Here is a 19,259-nt window from a genome sequence, read left to right on the forward strand (position 1 = left end):
GCCAGCTCGTGGATCTTTCAGCGTTTAATTCTCTCCTGCAACATAACACAGTTTTCACTGGCAGATACAATATATTAGACCACTTGTCTGTCAAACATTAAACCTGTTGATGTTTGACGCTCGGACGTCACTCTCATTAGTCTTGACAAAATTGCACCCACCATAACGTAAAATTATGTGTATGGGGTGAACCTAGCTACAGCAGTCATTTTAAACAATCTCCAAGATTTGCTTTCAGGAGAGGTCACTACACGGGCTTTTATCATTACTTCTCAGCCTTTGGTTGGTCACAAGTTGCCGACAAACCAAATGTTGACGAGTAAGTCGAGCAGTTTACGGAGCGTGTAACAGCATGCGTAAGTTTACACCACATTTTGCACCTAAACATCGTAAATTTCTCCCTTTGTTGACCCTCAACTGACAAGCGCACTGAAGCATGAGAGATCACGCCTACAAGAAGGCCAAATGTTCTCCTTTCAACAAGTGGAAGGAAGAGTTATACTTTTCTCGAGCACTCTCTAAACACCTATATAAACACGACCACAGTTTATGTATTGCATTACCAGAGAAAAATCCTTCTGACAGTCCAGGTCACTTTTGGAAGTACGTACGCAAATGGATAGCAAAAGGGGGGAGTCCTTTAGGCTACTAAACTCGGATGGTGTCGAAGTGCATGACGTCGCTAACTGTTTCGCCACGCATTCTTCATCCGTCTGTAAGGCCTCAGACTCTAGGGCACAGATAGTACAACAGCCCAAGGCAGTTATCATATCTAGTGGTTTATGTCAGGCTGAAAAGCTCATCTGCTCATCCATTAGGCGCTCAAAACCATCCTTATCAAGTGGCCCTGAGGGCATTCATAACAACCAAGTACCGGTACTGGGTCCACGCTTATTTTATGTTACGTTAATGTGTTTTCTTTTTGCAATTTGTTACATTGTTTTCTATTGTATGCCAAAGACATCAACATATTTAAGGAAATGCATTCAGTAAACGAGTGCAGCTTTCTGCGGTCAAATTTGCGTCCTTTCTTCGAATGGTGTGATAACAAAAACCTTTGTCTAAATACGTCAGACTAACTCTCGATTATATCTCGCAAAACATCCATCGTGTCATTTCATACTCTGTCGATACCGTGTCCTTGTGTATATTTATGAATTCAGTGAGCATGATGCTCTTTTTGATAGCATGCTCAATTTTTCTGCTCACACTAAGCATACAGCCACGCGAGTCTTTTGTTTTCCCGGCAGTGTTTGCAGAATCTCTCGAGAATTCAGTGGTCCTTTAGCCTGCCAGAATTTTTACCGCGCAATAGGTCTTTCTCAACTTGAGTATGCATCTTTTATTTCGAATGGCCGCCCAAAATCTGGCAGTGACGTCATTGAGCGAGTCAAGAAAAAAATTTAGAAGCATTTAGAACCAACCTTTCGCTAGTAATGACTCTGGATCTTGTTTCAGTGATGCCGGATTATTATCATTGCCATTGCTTCACTGTCGACAAAACCGCTCGCACCTGTTATTTCTTTACAAACGAATCCACGGTATGTTATCTCGTGCTTTACTTCTCAGTTGTGCGAATTTTCGGAGTCGAAAAAATACGTACGTTACCAAGTAGAATCGACCATTTCATGTGCCTACACACTTTTTTGAACACTCTACCACTCGCAGAATACAATACACTGTAGTGTTAACTTTCTTGATCTTGATTTTTTTCACAATCAACTGTCAATTTTTTCATCGCAGCAGTGCACTGTCTGGACACAGTTTTTCGCGATGTACAAATTCGGCCCCTTTCCGTCTTTCAGGGAAGCATTTACATAATTGTGTATATTGCTCTTCGTTTTCAACATCCATTCTATGATTCTCTTGTCTTACTAGTCTACTAATTTTGTGCTGATTGGTTTTTGACTGCATCTTCCCTCTTTTTCATTTTTTCGTCTGAAGATTCTCTGTATTGTATTGTATATTTTTATGCTTTTATTTTTGCGTGTGTCTGCACTGTGATCTCATGGCTTGTTCTGATGCACGGAATAAATGATTGATTATTGTTACATGTCGGGGGACATTTATTCGTCGCCTGTAAGAGCTGAGCGTTCCACATGCTTTCCAATTCCCAATCGACAGCGTGCTGTCACTTGTCAGTGGCGCCATAAACTGTGCCATAAAGAAAATCAAAATGCAAAAGACCTACAGCTGTACTATTTATTCGTACTTGCCTCGAGTTTGCGCTAACGGCCAACACAGTTTTTTTTTCACTCACAACCAAACACGCCACCAACAGCATCAAAAATTTGGCAAAACAAAATGTTTAGCTTTATCGTTTAAATATAAAGCCAAGGGCGTTACTTAAAATGCAGTCATTCAACGTCTTTTATTCAATGCACCTCTTTCACCTACGTTATTTATTCCACGTCTTTAACTAGGGTATTCGTTCTACGTCTTTTCTGTGGGGTATTCTCAGACGCATCACACATAGAATCTTTTTCATACAGCTCTTCCCACGAAAGACTACCGTGGTGGCAAATATTCTATTTTCCTACGTATCCCTCTAATGAAAAACAAGAGGTGTTGGCGCGCCAAACCTGCGGTACTGGGAGAGCACCAACAAATTAGGAGTAAATAACAAAACGCCGAAATTTCCTTCAGGCCCACCTAGTAGATGGTCGCTCATTTCAAATAATTAAAGAACGTTCATAAAGACTACACCTTATTAGGCCACCTAGGCGTTATCGTTTACGACGAGGCATAGTATCCGTAAGTTTTCTGCTAAGCGTACCAGGAACTTCAAAGCCATGAAAGTGATAAATTGTTCTAAATATGTGAAAAAATTTGAGTCATGGTGGCAATAAAAAGTGATGCCTATGTAAGCGGTAAACTCATTAGGTAGAGACTGTTACTAAGCCCACTTACGGCCACAATGTTTCTTCTTTATTCTTACACAATGACTGCCCTAATGAGTGCTCTTTGCAATTCATTGCTTTAAGGAGCCGCCACCAAAATCTCGTTCATAATTCTTAATTCAGTCCATAAAAAGGTCTACGTAAGATATGCTACGGCGTTCTTGATTAGAAAGGCAGCAGCCGAGTGAAAAGTAGCCCAACACATGATTAATGATGCGTTTTGCAGAAATTATCATAAGCGTCGTGAAGATTGTGTGTATAGACGTGGTGTACCCCGTGCCCCACTGAAGCAACGCTGGGAAATGAAGACAAGTTGAAGTTAAGCAGGATTACAATCCATTCTCATGAGAATTTTCTTGAAGCGTGGAAGATTAACTCTTTTTAGATACATATGGGTACTCCTTAGCAGTGTGTTTAATTCAAACAACACAAAGCTGCTTGAATATTTGGTAGAAAAAAATATTCTGTACCGTCTTGAATAGGAGTTAGAGCTATCTTGCAGCATTCCACCTTCGTTGTGAGAAAGTGTCTTATGGAAATAACAAATCACCCTTAGAACGGCGCACACATAAAAAAACAAAAAAAATATGAAGAGCATGCTGACTAGTATCAACGAGTGCCTTTTGCCGTGGCGAAACTGGTACCCTGAGGGAAAAATTTTAAAAAAATATTCAGAACAGCAGTCCAGAATGCACATTTGCAAAGAATAACGTCATCGATCAAGGTACTATTGCTCTTTTATTCATACAGCGTTAAATTGAATGTTTTTCGCAAGTATTCCCCTAACCATGACGGCGTGAAAGTCATTCGTTGAGCGACAAATAAGCGTTGTCTTTAAGTGAAAATTAGAAAGCTATGAAGTAATAAATGATAAAAAATTTTAGTTAACTTCAGGACAGAATGCCTGAATAGCAAGCAAGTGTTGTACGAAAGGACCACGTCTCTGCTTCCGATAGTTTCAGAAAATAAAAGCCTTTTATGAATGTCATGTCAGAAGGAGTATCTTGAACATATGTCTTATTGTATGAAAAAAGCACAAAATCAACCGGGGCATTAAGATACCTGCATCGCGAAATGAGTGAGTGGTTGAAAGGCACACAGGTTGCACAGCTTGAAGTAATAGTTAATAATCTTTAAAAACTACAGCACACAAAAAGGGTGCAGTTGTATGGGTGGATGTGTATTCTTACAGATGGCTAGTGATAATTTGCAAAAGAGAGATTATGTAATAGTGAGCACTCTGCAAGTCCAGTCGCAGTAAGCACTCTGGCGTAGTCAGAAACAGATTATGTTATGCGCACAGAAGTCTTTTTTTGTGGTGTGGTGTCCACCGAGTGGCCAAGACTTGCTACCAATTCAGAAGATGTAGATGTAGATGCATATCCTAAATTTTTGGCTCACACCCATTCTGGAGGATCGCCCAAGAGTCAAGTGCCTTAAAAAAGAATATATATATATATATATATATATATATATATATATATATATATATATATATATATATATATATATATATATATATATACGAAAAGAATAATTTTCTTGTTACACACACAAACATATATTGTGAATTATTCTGAAGTAAACAATTAGATGAATCATTTCCTACTGAAATAGGAAATAAAGGACTGATACAAAAAATTCTTTCATGGTGAACTCGGGCAATTGAGAACCTTTGTTATTCATGTTATTGAGTAAATTTGTTCGACTGTTGAATGATACCTTGCAAGGCCTCGCATGTTTTGCTCTTGCTGTGCCCAAGTTTATGTGGACCCAGCAATAGGAAATTTGACGTTGTCATGACTAATCCGAAGATATGTAACCGCTTTTCTATAGATATCTTTCTTAATGTTGAAAAGGTTTGAACAGAGTTCATGAAGTGTTCTATAGTTATCTTTTGTCCAAAAATTAAAGCGGAGAGGGAGTCATGCCATATCTGACTAAATAAAGTTTATTGAAGGAATACGACCGCGTAACATGATGAATAAAAGTTACAGACCTCCGTTATGACTTAAGAAAATTTGCAGGGTGTTGTTAGGTGGTTACCATCCAAGGAATTTTTTGAAGGTCGTGTAGTGGAGTATCGCATATTTATTTGCCTCCGAAATCTAGCCGCTACTATGAAAGCTCTATAAAGGTTTTCATAAAAGCTTTCGCTAGTGCATCGGCAAATTTATTTATAGTTATGGCTCTATTCCCAGGCACCCGTACTAATCGTACGTGAGTTAAGTGCTTCGGTACTAGGAAATTCAATTCGTTCAATGCGTTCAAATCACCGGATGCCGTGAGCGCACTGCAGCCCGATAAAGAGTCCGTTAGTATTACGGGGAAATTTTTTCAAGTTAGTTTTCGAAGGCAATGATGATAGGCCCCGATTTCGCTATGTCAGTTCTTTGTTGAAAGAGTACCACAAGACTACTTAAAGTTGTTTAACAAACTCCAGGAAGCCATGCTTAGAGATGAGTCACTCCAGGTTTGGATAACGTGGACTACAAAGTTGTTGTTTTTTGCCACATTGATCATTGTATTTTTTCAAAAACACTGTGCTATTGAATTGTGGATTAAAACCACGCTGCGTACAAACAGAGCGAGAATGATTCCTGTTGCATTCTTTATGTCGCATAAGAGCTCTTGCAGAGTGAGTCCTTTCAGGGAACATTTTGTTTGCTACGAGTCCAACATCCCATAGAATAAAGGCATGTCGTAGACAACCATCAAGTGGTATTGAGACAAAGGTCCACCATGATCCTTGAGCGAGACTTTATAGCCACGTCTTTCAAGGTCATTTCGCCTGAGAAATCGCTCAGTTTTGTGAACGCTCTGAAAAGAGGTATTAAAGGACTACCTATATAACGCAACCAGATAGCCTTCTTTTGCAAGAACGGCTTTTTATTTATTCACTCATCATCCTGCAAGATGCTATGGTGACGGCGCAGCTGATTGAGTGCTTTTTACTCTAACAAGCACGCTGAGGGATGGCCACGTATGCTTCTGTGTTTTTCTATTCACAAGGCACTGCAAGCGGGGAAGGCAGTTTATGCAACAGCAAGTGACAAAGCTAGCACCGAGGTTAGAGGGCGGAATTGAAGTCATTGAGCGTGCAAAGAATGCCTGCGATGTAAAATCTGACACAGGGCTAACAGCTCCACAATACGCACACGGCAAAAGCGATTGTTACACTTATAAATGAATGCAACATGCAAGCTGGGATTCACCTCTTGGTATATTTAGCTGAAAATGGTTATACATAACCGCTACTACTACTGCTACTACTACTACTATTATTATACTACTACTACTGTAATAGCAATATCAAGTGATGGGATTTAAAGGACACCTGAAGACCAAACGTTTCTTTGCAACTTTTCTTGCAGGAATTTGTTGCTTTGCGTCGGCTAATGCCAAAATAGAATCACCAATGCTTTACGCATCGTATAATTTATGCTAGCGTCATTCATTCGGAACGACTTTGCGTCAGTTGAAAACGCCTGCCTAATGCCATAAGAAACTCGCGCCTCACAGCGGGGCAGCGCCTGGGTCTGCCTGCTCTTAAAATTCAGTCACGCTGAACGTGGCGTCTCAGTATGGGATAGCCCGCACGTGGTGAATAACTAAACGATGCGGATATTTTGAGCGTGTCCGCATCAGATAAAAAGAGGAGCATTTCCGGCAAAAGCAGCCAAGACCATCTTCAGGGCAGCCCGAACAACAGTCCTCGCCGGCTGCCAGTGTGGAAATTGTGTGTGCCCCGCACTGTTTCCTGACGCGAACAATACTTGTTTGGCCTCAGAAATGTTACGAGGGGGCCCCCTGTCTACATGAAATAACAGAAAGTGCCAATACCATCTAAGTAATTGAACGAGCACGCATTTTACTTTAAAACCAAATTGAAATATCTTGTAAACAACGCCCATCAATAACAGTTGGTCAGATGTGGGTCCGCATGCGGATTATCAAATAACACAAGCACCTCGATTTACCACATTTGGTGTCAAACGAGTTTCAATGTTCAAAAAAATTGGCAGATCCCACGTACAGTGGGAATCGATGATATGCGAAGCACGAATGAGAAAGGTTGATATGTCACTTTAAAATAAGCACGACATTACGAGGTGGAGGTAAATGATGCCGTATATGACTTCCGTGTCATGATTATCATGTTTGGATGTGTCGTTTACCTTCGTCATATATTCACGTCACGTGATACCAAGTTTAGTATACGTGGAGCTAGCGAAACGACCGCGAGCGTGCTGTGAGCGTGGTATGTTGTCTTGTCAATACATGACGTGCGTGTCAGGATTACCATGTTTGCACCAGTCATATATTTTCTTCGTCCATGGACGTGACTTGACTCTAAATGTGCTATATGTTGAGCTAGCAAAACAGCCGCGAGCTCATCATGAAGGGCCCAATATACTCCAACGTAGCGTTGACGCGCACGAACGCAGAGCATAGCGATGCTACGTTAGCGAAACGCAAGCACTGTATGACGCCAGGCACGACCACCGCGACCAGCATCCGTCGGCGTGGCCCGACGGCAACCGGTGCGAAATGCGGCATGCTGTATATCACACCAACGCGTTACTCAGACAACACTGCGTCTCCCCCTTTTCGTGACAAAGGAACGTCGGAAGCGCTGAAACGCGCATGCGTCAAAGCAACGCAGCGCGGCGCGCACCTGCTAGTATATGGCAGGACCGGCGCCTGGCGTCACAACGCCGGTATGGTGCGTCGAAATGAACGCCGGTGAGCACGCGCACCGCGTCACGCCAAAATGTATTGGCACCTTGGCTGTGGCAAGTAGTCATGTTCTCACATGACACACATCTCATGATTATCATGTTTGCATTAGTCACATACCTTCGTCATCCATTGACGTCACGTAATGCCAAATTTGTCTTATGTGAAGCTAGCGAAGTGGCCACGAGCGCATCATGAGTGTGGCATTTCATGTTATTGCATGAAACTCACGGCGTGATTATCATGTTTATACGTGCCATTTACCTATGTCGTCCGTTCGCATCGCGTAATACCAAGTTTGGTACGTGTGAAGCTAGCGAAACGGCTTCGAGCGCATCATGAGCGTAGCATGTATTGATGTTGTTACATGACACGCATCTCATGTTTATCATGTTTCCACCAGTATCATACCTTCGTCATCCATTCACGTCCCGTAATACCATATTTGGAATAAGTGAAGCTAGTGAAACGGCCGCCAGCGCATCATTAGCGAGGCATGTAGTGATGTTGTTACATGACACGCATCTCATGATTATCATGTTTCCACCAGTCACATACCTTCGTCATCTATTGACGAACCGTAATACCAAATTTGGTATATGTGGCGCTAGCGAAACAGCCGCGGGTTCATCATGACCTCGGCATGTAGTCATGTGTTTACATGACACGTATGTCATAATTTTCATGTTAGGGCCTGTCGCATGTGTTCGCTATCCAATCATGCTATAGCATACCAGTTTTGCAGCATGCCAGGTGAACGAATCCACCGCAAGAGCTTCAGGACCATGAATTGTAAATCATGACATTCATCACATCCATGTGATGACTTTCATTACATGCCTAGTCAATTACGTTGTTCATACAGTCATATAATGCCATACCAAGTTTGGTATTGATACCATTATCGAAACGGCTAGGAGTGTTAAAAGTCGTAGGCGACTAGTTGATAGATAGATAGATAGATAGATAGATAGATAGATAGATAGATAGATAGATAGATAGATAGATAGATAGATAGATAGATAGATAGATAGATAGATAGATAGATACTCTCAAACTCGCCGAAGTTCGCATAGAAATTCTCATTTAAAATCTTGGTATTTGTAGAGGAGGGCTCCAGAACATTTGCCAACTAGGGTTTTTTATGTTGAGTAACAATGAACTCTGACTATGAGGGTGTGGTGGCGGTCACTGGCACACGCGCTATCTCGGCAGTCATCACCAGGTGGTTCACCTATCCTCCTACTGGCCTTGATCCAACGGCAAAAGACTGTGCGAAAACCAAATGTTTCCCTGTAGCGTACTCGGGAACCAATCATGACCTAGCCGTGCCTTCTTGTCAACTTTTAGTGACCAATCAAAACTCTCACGTGATTACGTGATGAGGAAACGTCACACCATGTGTCATGATAGCGACGTAAAGATGACGTCACATACTTTCGCGGTCTGTGATGTCATGTTCACGCCTTAAGGTGTCAGCACTTAATGTTTTGTGTCACTGTTGTTGGCGCCAGAGACGCCGCTGGTCACTGCACAAGATCGATGAGTATAAGGCTTTCGTCATTATTCTCTATTATATTTTGTTGGCTTTGGGCCGCTATGGTTCTCACCACTGTCGCAGCGCATGTCGGCGGGATGCCGCCATATTTGGAAATGTCCAATCAGGGAGGGCAAACACGGAACACGATTTCGTATTCCGCGGCTCTGTCTTGACCACTTCTTATACGGAGATTTATCGCTACTATTAACATAAAAGAGAAAACACGAACAAAAGCAAGATTATTTTTCCTACGCCAGTCGGAGAAGCAAGTACGCTTGGATAAATCTTAACAAGAGGAAACACAAACGTCCGGCATAAAGGTAAGGTTTTGTAGCGGAGCTGCTCATGCTACATTTACTAAAACGCCTTCTGAGAAGTAGTTTCTCGGCGAAGGTGTGCCAATATTCTTGGTATAGGCTGATTAACAATCAGCGAAACGCCTACGTTGCAGCGTAGGCAAGCCAAATGTCCTTAGCTCGACAGCGGTAGGGTTAGAACGTTCATGGGCCATTGCTTGCTCACTGAAAATGAGCACTGATAAGACGATGTTCCCGGCCTCCTTGCTTCAATGGCTGCGTATACCATCAAATAAATAACGATGTAGGCTGGAGGGCTGATTCCTGGCGCAAAGTTTGGTGCATATTTTCGGTGGCATCAGTGGCTGCGTTTTCTCGTTACCCCGAATGGACGACTCAGGGGCCCGAAGGCAAATATTGCATCGGCGCGTTCCACCAGTCGGAATGTTTGCGACAACATTATCTGCTGTGTAAATGCATATATGACGCAGAAAAAAACGTGAAAACATGCGCTTGTTAGCGTGGAGTAATCGTAAAAAACAGCGCTAGTTTAGAAGAGAAGAAAGACAACAGAATGGAGCGCTGAATCAGCACTCTTTCCTGTTGCCTTTCTTCTTCTCTCGTACACCGGCGCTATTTTCACAATCAATGTTAGGACATGTTTGCAACATCTTTCCCATAGACATATGCAGTGAAAGAAGGCAACGTCTGACAGCATATGCATATAGTTCGCGCGTTTAATTATCACCACGTTAACAGCAAGAAAGATATGTTGTCTGACAATTGCTGTTCTTGGTGCTCAAAAAATTTGGCAGATCTCACGTACCTGGGAATCGTCATTATGATAAGCATGCGGAGGAAAAGTGAGCGTGTTGCAATTTTGGTTATTGAGCGACATGTCATGACGTGGCACTAAATATATGTACAAATGTTGTACGCACAGACATAGGTTCGAGAGTCAGACGTTTCTATAACCAGTAGTTTGCACTTGCGCAACGATGCCAACTGACACATGCGTATTTGCAGCACCAGACCCTGAAGCACAGATGCTCGCGAGGATGCTGGCCCTAGACATTGCTACATAAATCAACTTCAACGCATGGCAACAAACCACAATTGACGTTAAGCCAACTTGATGGCTGTATAAAAGAAGTGCATATGTAATGTTTATGAAATTCGGTATGCACATTGCAATCACGGTTGACTTTTCACGACAATTAGCGTCTATTTGAAAAGTATTTCCGAGACCTGGCATAGCTCTGTAGTAAAATGCGTCATTGCCTTGCAGGATGCTTGGCTTTGAATCCAGCTGGGACTCTGACATTTGTTCTATTCATTCGTCGGGTCGACGCATCTGATGTCGGGCATTTCTTAACGCTCACGCGTTAGATTTGCTCATGTGTGTTCTCATCGTTCCTGGGTAGATACTGAATGTCGATAACCTGTGGCGCACTCCGCATACTAGCGGCACGTACCCGCCCATGGGTATGTGCCACTGTCTGCCGGGAAGTGTTTGACAACGTACGGAACGGGATTATGACATTATTCATGTCTTCACCAGCGCATCAAATTCGTCAAACCTTCTTACCCTCCCATGCTACTTATTGGCGCACGCAAACGTAAGTGGCTAGACAGACAGACAGATAGATAGATAGATAGATAGATAGATAGATAGATAGATAGATAGATAGATAGATAGATAGATAGATAGATAGATAGATAGATAGATAGATAGATAGATAGATAGATAGATAGATAGATAGATAGATAGATAGATAGATAGATAGATAGATAGATAGATACGCAAAATTTCGCCAAAGTTCGTTAAGGAATACTTCGCATTCATATATGTTTTCATACTTTAGCTGTAAATGTATTTTAACAGAAATACTTATTACATATCAATGCCTTCTCACATTGAGGTCGTTCAGCAGTGCCCGGATAGGACAATGTCAATTGAAATGAACTCGTGCGTACCGCTACTATGCTGACTGCGTGTGCACCTGCGTACAGCTTTCATGATGCAGCTTATGTGCACTGGTAACTTTCTGACTCATCGTCACAGAAGAAAGCCGTGCAAGTGCTACTGGCCTTCTTGCGAACTACTGGCGTGTCGGAACGCCTCTGAGTGGACTGATTTTGTGTGTGCGTGTGTGTCGGTGTTTTTCTATTATTTATTTTTTAACTCTCCCTTTCTCTTTCAACCCCCTATTCCCCAACCCCAGTGTAGGGTAGCATACCGGGTACTAGCATCTGGTTAACCTCCCTGCCTTCCTTTTTTTTCTCGTTTCTCTCTTCTGTATCGGAGACTGACGTTTTGTGTCGTGTATATAAACGAGCTCTTTATGCACCGAACAAAGCGGTAAACCCCTGCTGTGAAGTTAATCTGGTCACCATTCTTGGAAACTTTAAACAAGAACAATAGTCGCGAAGCAATCAAGAATACGTGACAATGCTACCGAGTAATGCTGTGTATGAGCGTTGCACATCATCAGGGTTGTACACAGAAACTCTTTTCGGCGGAGGGGGCACCTTTTTCATCTCATATGGAGTTCGGGCACACCAATGGGCATTTTGCGCTATGTACAGATGGCGAAAAAAATTCGAGGGCCCAGGCCTGGAGTACCACCTCCTGGCAACACCACTTTTGCTCTTAACTGAAGTATATGAAATACTGAAGCACTTATGAGTCTGAAAGTTTGCAAAAAAGTTGAAGAAAATTGTGCTGTTATAAGTAGGCGTTGTCCGAACGACGTCCTGTGTAACTTTGTGTATTGTTTATGGATGAGCAACCCTATGATCTTCTTTAACACTCTTATACTTCAGGTGCATTATTGTGCACATTTGATTGGCCTTACTTTCACTAGTCCACATTGTGTAATGGAAAGAACACAAATGTTTTAAAAACCACGCAATAACGCACTCGTCATGTGTTCCGGCCAACTACATTGCAAAATAGAATATTCACCACTCTGTCTGCCACCGGAAGTGAAGAAAATCATTCTCTTATCTCTACGCATCGTAGCGACATCAGTTATTAAAAATATAAATTCCTAAGGCTCTCGAACGATTTCTTTATTTATAGTTTTTTTTACACTTCACCTCTCCAGCACCCCCTTCCTTGCTGTCACTTATAAATGGCACTCCGACACGAGCTGACATCCACCTATTTCAGCCTCCATATCAGATTTTGCTTCACGCTGAAAATTTCTACTAGGTAATTCTGGAGAATATTTGATTGGACTACGTTTACTCCATTTTCACCAGGTGCATTAGTGCGCTCATTTGACTGCCCTTACTTTTACCACTGCATAAAATGTAATGAAAAATATATAATTATTCAAAAGCACACAATAACCTTCTCGTCATATGTTCCAGCCAACTGCATCGTGAAATAAAATATTCACACCTCTGCCTGACTTGCACTGAAAGTAAAGGAAAGGAATCTCTCATATTTCAACTCTACGCATCGCAGTGACATCATTTATTCAAGATATACGATTCTGAGACTCTCGAATGATTTTTCGTTTATAGTTTTTTTACACTTCACCTCACCGGCACTCCCTTCCTTGCTGTCACTTATCGAAAGCACTCAGGCAGAAACTGACATCCACCTATTTTATCCTTCGTATCAAGTTTTGCTTTGCGCTGAAAAGTTTTGATTAGGTTATTCTAGAAACTATTTGATTGGATTCCCTTTACTCAATTTTGGCCAGGAGGATCCTTCTTGCAGTCGAGGCCTCGTCCTTAACATCCCGACGCACGGCTCACCACCTATGTTTTCTTTGTTTTATCACAAATTTCCGCCTTAGCTTATCTCTGTAACTCTTCTATGGCTGCGGTTGAACAAAATCTTTGCCATGTGCGAAAAGAAAATTCTTTTCGAGGTAAACCAAGGTTACAATGCAAATGATGAATGAAAACAATTTTAAAGGTTCCAGAAGCCCTAGACGTGATTAATAATTTTAGATAAATTTAAAGATCTTGTAGTTTACGTGCGCGAGAACTGCACTATTCGCGAACTAAATTTATGATGATCATGAATCAACTCGTCCTCTTTTCTTCTTGTACGTCTTCAGCTTGCCTCCCAAAACACGTGCGTCTATGTTTCTGGTGTGAAATGCATCAAATGTGATTAGCCAGAAAACGAGTAAGTGAAGTAAGATTATAGATATATTCAGAAAGACAGGAAAGCAATGCAGCAAGAGAAAAGCAGAGAAAAAGTTGCACAAAAAAAGAAATACACTAATAGAAACTGTAACAAACAGCTGGACACCCGATACGGTCGATGGCGAATGGGAAGATCGCCTGTGTTCCTGCGATGCTTCACAGAGGACTTGTGGCTGAGTGGTTGATTGTGAACGTCACCATAGTAGAGTACCAAGTACTCTAAATCGTTAACAAATTTTTCTAAACACACGTCGACGTTGTGCTCTCCCATAGTGGAGTTGTATACTCTGAATCGTTACCCACTCTTTCTAAACACACGTCGACGTTGTCGTGGTGGGAGACACAAAGACGACTTAGGGTGTGCTAATTGCTCAAGTTTGTGGTACCGGGCTGTCATGGGGCGTAACGTCATATTGGGAAACGCGATATCCACCGAGCAACAAGGAAGATCTGAGCACACGCCTGCTCCAAAGGGGGTGACGTGATTCTCAGATAAGGATCGTAAAATGGTGACCGAGATGCTTTGTGTAGCACTTGCGTCGTAAAGCCGAAATTATTTACGGCCACGTATATCCGCTTAGCGGCTATGGAAACTTTGTTATGTGCCACACTGATGTCGCAAGCTAGATGGACATAAAGGTTAGGCGTGACTATGTAGTCACCGTCAAGGGTGGATTTTGGTCAATTCTACTAATGTCAGGTTTTAAGCTGGCATGCGGATAAAGTCTGTGGTACAGAGGTGCTTCTAAAATTTGCTGCGAGTACTAGACTCCAAAGGAAGAGCCAAGCAAAGGGTGCCATCTTAATAGTCAATTAGTGCAGAACACGTCGATAGAAAGGTTGCCCTGAAATGAAGTCGCGCGGGGTTTTGTTGAGCACCTTAAAAATTTATGGAAAGTAGCGGCTGGCAATGGTTATTGAGTGCTGCACGTACCAGTGACGACGACAGTATCGCTATAGGCAGTGCGGACAGCTTTAGATGTTGCAGGCGCAATCATTTTTTGCTAGAGTTTGCGATAAAGAAGAAGACCACTTAATTATTATGGACAGCTGAACTACAGTATCAATGCTTGTCGTCATAAAAAGGCCGTCCACATGCAGATAAATTAACTTCGTCTTTGTAGGGAGCATCAACGGAGAATTGGGGCCAGACGAAAATGATGCTGCGCTGTCACCAGAAAATGCAAGATCTAGTTTTCCGTTATGGACGAGACGTATTTAGTTGGCGAGGAGTGGCGACGTCGTTGAAGCGATGGTGAAGAAGCAGTAGGGCGGTTCTTAGGTTCATCAGAAGCAGGGTAAGTACGGTTGGGTGAATACGGGTGCTGATCAGCATATGGTTGAGAAGGGGAGGAACACTACCTCCAATATTGTGGCGCATAAGTTGGTGCCGGAGTATCACCCTTTTCTTCTAGCTGTTGTTTCATTGTTAATCTTTCTCTCATTGTGAAGTGAATGTCAAATTCTCAATACGTGCTTCTTGTTACACGCTTCCCTTGCATGCTGGAGTTGGGTTTCCTGGTTCCAGCTTGCGCAATTACAGACTTACCAGAGCCTAGCTCGCACCTGAAAAGCGGAAAACATGCCTCGAACGCAAGTTTTGGTGCGGGATAGTTGCTATGGTAGTAAAATGTCTGAAGAAGTATATCGGAGAATGGTTGCCTGCATGATTTCAAACAATACGGCTAAAGTCATTCGCAGGGCATAAACAAAAGTCTTGCATCACAAATTAATAGGCAATTTGTTGCTGCTAGTACCGTCCATAGCCTTCTTCGAACACATTTACTGAGAGTTAGGCAGTGTTAGCCCCAACACACGTATTGCTAGTCATATTCGCCCATTTTAGTCTTTCTTTAGTAAACAGTACTCTGCATTAGGGACTGGTGTCTGATACGTTGAGTTTTCTAAACATAACTAGAGGGCACTCTGGCACTACCACCCTAGAAGCTATACATGTGTAGCAGAGAAATTTGTATAGTCTTCATGCTTTCGAGATTCCAACGCGCTTGTGTCTTTGGTCGTTATTCATTTTTTGTTTCCAATAAAAGAACAGCCCGCGGTGGTCATCGTGATCCGACCCGAAGTGGCGAGCCTAAAAGTTTCCCTGAGGTGCAACTGCTGCTCATTTTCCTATTGTCGTCTCGCTGCAAAGCGCCTCCAAACCACGCGGAAGCAAACGGAGGCGAAAGAAGAGATATTGAACCGATTTCTGTCCTACCTATCATTCTCATGCCCGCTGAAGTGCATCACGATGCAGCTCCAATAGACACTAGCTCCAGAGTTTTCTCCGGTGTACTTATGAGAAACTCAAGGCTTTGCTGCCCAAAGTCAGCGGGGATGCCACCGATAAAAATACCCGAAAAAAATGAGAGAAGGTGGCGGAGCAGTGTATGGAAGCCTCGCATTGGCATAGTTCACTTAGAGCACGGTTCTCTATATGTCATAATCCACTCTAGGAATTCGTGCTTTCGAGCACTGAGCTTTCAGCGAGGTCCCAGACGCAACCGATGATGTGGGGCTTTTCTATCGCTGCTGCGGAAGCCGCTTTGCATTCAGACGGTAAAGAAGTTTCTATGGCTTCAGTACGATGTGGGCGTCGCGTAGTGATTGCGGTACGAAATATAACGCGAATGACAGCACCAACACAACTCGTCATATTGGCCACTGCACGTAGGTATGCGGAATCCCTCAAAAAATTCTAACTATGGTGCATTCTGAGAAAGCAAGCGTTGAAGATTAAGTTAAAATCTTGATTGCAAACTGTCTGGAACGTAGAAATGATATGAGACTTTCTAGTTACTTTAACTAGTTCATCTTAGTAGAAAATATTGTGAACGCATTTTGCTTGGAAAATTTATGGTTGGCATCAGAATATTTGTGTGTTTTGAATCTACGATACACAAAACAGAAGCAATATCAGTAAGTAAGCAAAGGTAAGTTAAACAAATTGTTAGAATTTGATCTGTATAAAAGGACGAACGGCGAGAACACTCGTGTCTTTATAATGGCATTTCTAAAGTAAAAAAGAAAGCTGTTCGAAATTGAGAAGAAATGACAATCTTAGACACTGCTTTTTCGAAAACCATTTTGTTGTAACAAACAACACGGAGCATGCAATAAACATGTAGAATTACAAGAAATTAGATAGACGTACTATGGATTTGAACGTTAATTTGTAGGCTCCTACAACGCCTCCTAGAAAAACTATGCCTGGAACGTGGCTCTCTCTTCGATTGATAGCTTGCTGTCAGCAGAAAATCTTGGAGGCCATGTCTCCTACCGCGTGTTGCGACCGTCTGCCGCGTGGGACCGCTCGCCTCCGTACCGCTCTGTCACGTGACATTACCGTACCACTCTGTCACGTGACATCACAGCTGCTCGGAGGCAACTGTGAGAGCATTGCTGTGTTCGCAGGGGGCGACCGCCACAGGCGTTCGCCTCCGTAGTGGAGGGGGAGGGTAAAATCCGAGGTAAGGGCAGCGCGCGCGTTCGCGGCTCACGTTCCGGGCATAATTTTTTTTAGGAGGCATTGGCTTCTAACGAGTGCCTTTTAGTGCGTGTTACAAAGCATGTGGCCTCACCTACGCGAAATTTTTTAGAGTCGGGGCATGTGGCTTTCGGAATTTCTTGCAGTTTTCTCACCAATTCATTCCATCGCAGCAAATGTGGTACAGTTCTTTCAGTATTTCCTTAAGAGAAACGCCCTGGAAGTGCGCACTGCGTCTTCTCAAGAACACACTAATATCTTACTTCGATGCGTAATGCGCAACTTCATGTTGGAGCACTGGAATAAACCAGAACACCGGCACAAGCGGCTGCACAAATGGGGCCCGGAGATGAAGCTCCGTATGCCTCAATAGTTAAAGCGAAGCATCTCAAACATTATCCACCGCATTCGCGTTGGTGTGGTTTAGACGAGATGTCACACTCACTTGATTGGTTGCAATGACGCAGGTCCCTATTGTGGTCGCTGTCAGTTGTCAGAAACTCTCGAACGTAATTTTGCGACTGTCCAGCGTACGCAAGTGAACGACAGCAACTGATATCTTTGATTGGACAATATATTAGTTGACCATTAACCAATGATGTTGTGTTAGGTCCTTGGTCTGATGCCGGTAGCACAAATGTGGTGATGGAAGCCGTTGTTTCATTTTTAGAAGTCACTGGACTGGATGCACGCCTGTAGAGTTACCCCAGCCTCTCAAGACGATGTCTCATCTCCCTACCTTACCATCGTCATTCAACACTCTTTCACTCTCAATTCACCCTTCTCCAGCGTAGAGTAGGAGGCAAGAGTGAACTGTAGCTCAGGCCAACCTTTCTATTCATCTCTGAATAAATTATCTCTCTTTCTTACTCTCTCTCTCCCCCAAGAGAAATGCTTAAGGAATCTTGCTTCCAGGTTTTTTCTTCAAGACCATGGAATTGTTCCCCCCAGCCACTTTCCAAAAGCTTGCGGCACCTAACGTGATTGTGCAGGACCTTCAATGCAATTTTCGTTCACGTCAAGTTCTTTTGTGCAGCCTCCGTGTTTGACTCACCTTTAAACAGGAGATGAAGTTGGACGATAACATCAAGTTAGGGCATCACAATTACGCGACAACGACGCCAAGATGACATTCAAAACACGTTATAAAACTTACGGTTGTCGAAATTGCCGGAGTTTTCCGCTACGGTGTCTCTCATGATCATATAGTGGTTTTGAAATCTTAAACCCCAACAATTTTAATATATAATATGACGTTACAAATTCGAGTTGTTTCTCACTTCAAACGAAGTTATATGATCAGGTGATTGATGACCTTAGGTTCCAATGAAGTAGCGTGACGACTTTTGATACGCCAAGGTGTGATCGTTAAAAGACACCGAGAAATAAAGCGACGAGGCATTCATGAAATCTCTAAAGACTACAAATTTCATGAGCGACCGGAGTCTGATTATGGTGCCGAAACTGTACAAGACTTCCGAACTGTGATTTTCCGCTTTCTTTTCCTCTTTCTCTAAATATCTCCTGTCCATTTCTCCTATGCAGGGTAGCATACCAATTATGCTGAACTGGTTAACGGCCCTCTCCTTTCTCTATAACTTTTCCTCTTTCAATGGTGGTCAAATTGCACTTGACTAACACGTATCACCTTTAACTGCTTATTTTTAGTCATTCCTGTGAACAAAGCTGCCTAGAAGTTCTCGTGATATGTTGTCAGGTCACGCGAAATCTCGAATACTGCTTGGCCTATGAAAAATACGGGGCTTTTATCATACAGGTTTTACCTAGAAGGCTTATGCCTAAACTTTTTTTTTGTTCCGAGTTTCTTGGAGTAAACACGTCTTCGCATAGTGTCAGGAATAGCCGCCCAGCATCCCGCGAGCTCGAACGCTGCCATGGAACAGTTGCCATTCTGGCGAAATGTCTGCTGATGTCCTAATATTCTGCAGAAGACAACAAAATCTTCGTAATCGAGAGAATGTCAGAACCAGCACTGTTTTTTTTTCGCTGACATATGACTATGGCCATCCTAAGACTTGTGCTGAGCTAGCGATGAGCAGACAGCGCACCCTAAATAACGTACAGAAAACGCAGAGTACTAAGTCTTCTTCTCGTCGTAGATATCT

At 42.7% G+C, this 19,259-nt stretch overlaps 1 long non-coding RNA gene across 1 annotated transcript in view; it reads left to right on the forward strand.

Annotated features, from left to right (window-relative positions):
* LOC142766955 (uncharacterized) overlaps positions 1–19,259 on the forward strand; it is a 303,349-nt gene that overhangs the window by 117,095 nt on the left and 166,995 nt on the right. The gene's annotated exons all lie outside the window — the stretch shown is intronic.

The sequence above is a fragment of the Rhipicephalus microplus genome, chromosome 7, assembly GCF_043290135.1.
Source record: "Rhipicephalus microplus isolate Deutch F79 chromosome 7, USDA_Rmic, whole genome shotgun sequence".
Taxonomy (NCBI): Eukaryota; Metazoa; Arthropoda; class Arachnida; order Ixodida; family Ixodidae; genus Rhipicephalus; species Rhipicephalus microplus.